This window comes from Pinus tabuliformis, chromosome 9 (assembly GCF_031772625.1).
Source record: "Pinus tabuliformis cultivar Carrire ecotype Pingquan chromosome 9, CPIR1, whole genome shotgun sequence".
Taxonomy (NCBI): domain Eukaryota; kingdom Viridiplantae; phylum Streptophyta; class Pinopsida; order Pinales; family Pinaceae; genus Pinus; species Pinus tabuliformis.
In genome coordinates, this window is record NC_142307.1 from 433,980,487 (window position 1) to 433,985,185 (window position 4,699).

Sequence of the window (4,699 nt, forward strand, 5' to 3'; positions counted from 1 at the left end):
AATCTAGGAGCATAAGAGGTCTTGTCTGATCAGCGCACCTATAACACAGGGAAAGTGAGATGAAATGCACCTACTACACATGGTAAGTGTGATGCATCCAGATTCAAAAGAAGAGACGTGCGATGGTCCAGGGACGAGACTTCAACTGGGTTCTGGGTCACAGTTTGCAGCTCAGTTCAGGGATTTAGGCGGAGCAAGTGGTAATCAGTAAATAAATCATAGGGGTAGATCTAAGGAGGTTACTAGAGCCACCACAAGGGTAATTAGAGAGCTTGTAAATCGATTGTTCAATTCATAAACAAAACTTGGAGGTAGATTGAAGCAGCATTGATCTACTTTGCACTTGCATAGCAAATGCAGTTCGAAGGCTAGCTGGCTTGACTTCAAGCTCTGTCTCTAAGTTTATAAAGCAAACAAATATAGAGAAACAAACAATCTATTCGCTCCCCAGTGGAGTTGCTATTTTGATATCGGGAAACATAGTGTCTATGCAGAGCTGCTAGTCCCACTAGGGCTGGTAGCTACCTTAGAAACAAACAAACTAAAACCACTTTCGTTTTCCTTTATGAGAAGTAGATAAGAGGGGAAAGAAGGAGACCAACCTCTTTCTTGCACTTGATTCCTTGCTTGATTCCTCTCCCTTCTGATAGATCTTTGCCACTCGCTTCCTCGTCTACCCAGCTTCAAAGAGCACCTGTAGAATCAAAGTAGCATAACACTATCCAAGAACATAGATCTACTATCATAAACAATATAGGACCAAATATATATTGACCACACAAATGCATATATCATCAATCATACAAGAATGTGGAGGAAAAATTGAATAGCTTTATTAATAATCAAGAATAGCAAAGAGGATTACAACCAATTGTTCTGACCCAACATCATCCTCTCAGCAAGAAAGCCTTTCTTCGCCTCATGAAAAGCTTAGATCACCCAGCACTATGATGTTACACCAAGAAACCAGCAGCACTTCCTTACAAGATACAAAATTCCAGCCTTTAGATCTCTAGGATAAGGGATCCATATATAGATGTTTGCAAGGGGGGCGAGTCAGATTTTGATATTTGATTAGTGTCCTCTCTCTGATAGTTCTTGATTCCACTTGGAGATTGATGATCTCTTACTCATCCCTATGCAATGCAAAGAGGCAAGTGTCACAGGAGAAGTTTCTGGAAGATTCCATGATCCTCCACCTTGCAGATTGACCCTGCCATTTGTCCACTCTTGCCCATCGTACCCCATAGAATGGATTTTCAGTATGCATCACACCTCCCGTGTGTATTTAGGTGGGATGCAACACACTTTGACCATGGAGCAGGTGAGATGGTCCAGTTTTGACCAATTCTGAGTAGTTTTTCATGGAAAACTTCTGGGAGAAGATGTAATCAGTTGACCTTGTTCTTTTAGAGGTTGGAACAACACTTTTAGGGACTTAAGAGGCCTTGGTTTATGGACATTTATGATTGGGATCGCAGTGCCCAAATATGTCTATAACATCGTTTCGTGTCGTAGATGTGGGATCCATTAAGACCCTCCTACGACGGGTCGCTTCTTGTCAACATCAGCTCATTATCCAAGAAGTCGACTTAGGAACAACCTTTTAAGTACTTTGAAGCTTGCATGCCTCAATGGCAAGTTTCTCACTTCCGGCGACAGGTTTACATCAATCGCCTTTGACCAAAATATTTTGCATGGTGTTCTACGCCAAGTCCCTTTTCAAACCACGTGAATTGCACTGTAGTACCGTGAGGGTCATCATCATTATCGGTGATTCCTCTAGTGCCTGTTAATAGATTACATAATTGGCTGGTAATCAGGTGATGTATTTCCATGTTTGACTCCAGAACATCTTTCACATGGATCGACTTGTACTCCAAGTGAAGATTGAATGAGTTTGAAGACCCCGGATCTAGTTTCATCCATCCAGGCTACGATATATTTGGGAAAATAAAAACATCAAATGTACATTGTTGCTACACAGATGATCATCCGAACCAAAGGATGATGACTCTATCAGAATCATCAGTCTGCCACACAAACGGTTGTCTGTCTTATGTACATGAAAATGAATTTATAAAGTTGTGCATGGGAATGCCCGCCTCAACTAGATTATGAAAAATATTATGAAGATAATGTATTGTATTGTATCTTATTACAGGCTGCCTTCCAGCTCGAAAAAACTTTGGATCCTCATGATAAAGCATTTCACCTGACATCAAAAGATTAACGACCTCATGCTTTAGAGGGAAATTGTTATAAACATTTTTGGGCACTGCAACCCCAATCAAACATGTCCATAAACCAAGGGCTCCTAAGTCCCTAAAAGTGTTGCTTCACACCCTAAAAGAACAAGGTCAGCTGATTACATCATCTCCCAGAAGTTCTCCACAGAAAACTGCTCAGAAATGGTCAAAGCTGGAGCATATAGACTGCCCAGTGCAGAGGGTGCGATGAATCTCACCTACCCAATAAAAAGGGTGTGATGCATACTGAAAAGCCCTTTCTGTAGGGTGTGATGGGCGAGAGTGGACAAATGGCAGAGACAATTTGCGAGGTGGATGATCATAGAATCTTCCAGAAACTTCTCCTATGACACTTGCCTTTCTGAATTCGCCCAGGGATGAGTAGGAGATCATCAATCTCCAAGTGGAATCAATAACTATCAGAGAGAGGACACTAATCAAAATCCCAGAAGCTGACTCACCACCCTACAATCATCTATATATGGATCCCTCATCCCAGAGATCCAGAGGCTAGAATTTTGTATCTTGTAAAGAAGTGTTGTTGGTTTCTTGGTGGAATATCATAGTGTTTGGTAATCTAAGCTTTTCATGAGGTGAAAAAAGGGCATTCATGCTGGAGGATGACGCTGGGTCAGAACAATTGGTTGAAATCCTCTTTGCTATTCTTAATATTAATAACGATATTCAAGTTTTCCTCCACATTCTTGTATGTTTGATGATATATGCATTTGTGTGGTCAGTATATATCTGGTCCTATATTGTTTATGATTGTAGATCTCTATTCTTTGATAGTATTATGCTACTTTGATTCCACAGGTGCTCTTTGAAGCTGGGTAGACGAAGAAGAAGCAGCAAGGATCTGTCAGAAGGGAGAGGAACCGAGCAAGGAACCAAGTGCAAGATTGAGGTTGGTGTCCTTCATTCCCCTCTTATCTACTTCTCATAAAGGAAAACGAAAGTAGTTTTAGTTTGTTTGTTTCTAAGATAGCTACCAGTCTTAGTGGGACTAGCAGCTCCGAGTGGACACTAGATTTCTCGATAACAGCTAGGTCTCAAAGTGATGTGTTAATCACTGAATCCAAGGAGTATATGAAGGGATATGAAAATGCCACCATGCAAGTGGAAAGACAATATAATTTGAGGAATAGAATTGTAGGCAACAATGGAGTGAAAAATGAAATACCAATCAGTAGTACAACAAAGAAATAAATGGAATCTAGTAATGTAAAGAAGGATGTCCCTAGTACAAGTATTCAAAAAAAGGATGTTTAATACAATTGCCCAAATGAAGGAGCCACCTATCACCATCTTAGAGAGGAAAGAATATACATCCAAAGATTCTGCAGAAAAGAAGGAAGTTGCCCATAAAGAGTTTGAAAAGTTATCAAATCCCTTTAACCTTGAAGCTCAAATTGCTAAATTAAATATCTCCATTCCTCTTGGTGAATTGATAAATAAAAATCAATATAAGTTTCAGATTTTAAAGGAAGTTAGAGTAGATAAATCCTCTGATAGAGTCAATATAGTGGATGATCATCCATATATTATTTTTGGACCAAATATTGATGAAAAAGGGCAATATGGGTATGATTCTCCTTTCTATGTTAGTTTGAATGTGCATGAGTAAATACTGCATAATGCAATGCTAGATTCTGGAGCCTCACACAATCCGATGCCTAAAGTGATTATGGACAGATTGGGCCTAAATATTACAAGACCATACAAGGACCTCTATTCATTTGATTCCAGTAAGATGAAGTGCCTAGGATTAGTTACAGATTTAATAGTGTCTTTAACTCAAATTCATTCAAAATGTATGGTTATGGATATTGTGGTGGTAGATATACTTCCCAGGTATGGTATGCTTTTGCCTAGATCCTAGATGGAGAAATTATGGAGCATTGTAAATAGACATGTCCTACATCACAGTTTTAGTTTTTAGAGGGAAGTCAAGGAGGTTATACAGGGAACTGATCATGCAATAGATGACCAGTAGTAAATATAAACTCGTGAATCATCCATTGTATGATGTTCATTCTAATATAGATTCATTTGTGTTGTTTAATTCGGGTTATCCCAATGATGAAGAGACTGCTTTAGATGTGGAAGAGGAAAGGGATAACACTCAGAATTTAGAAATTTTGAGCAAATATTCTGAACAAGACAATAGGATTGAATCAGTAGTTCCAGACATTTCAGAATAAGCAAACAATAAGAAAAATTATAAATAAATCAGTCATGGAATGGATGGATAGAACAACAGCAAAGGTGAGAAATAGAGCGGCCAAAGTGTCGATGAGAAATATGAAAGTTTGAATGTTGAAATAGGCAATAAAGAGCAGAAAAAACAACGTGTTTGGACCATGCATTTCGATGGGGCAACAAGCAGAGAAGGTGTCGGTGTGGGGATATGGATAATCAACCCAAAAGTTGGTAAGTCAAAGCTATGC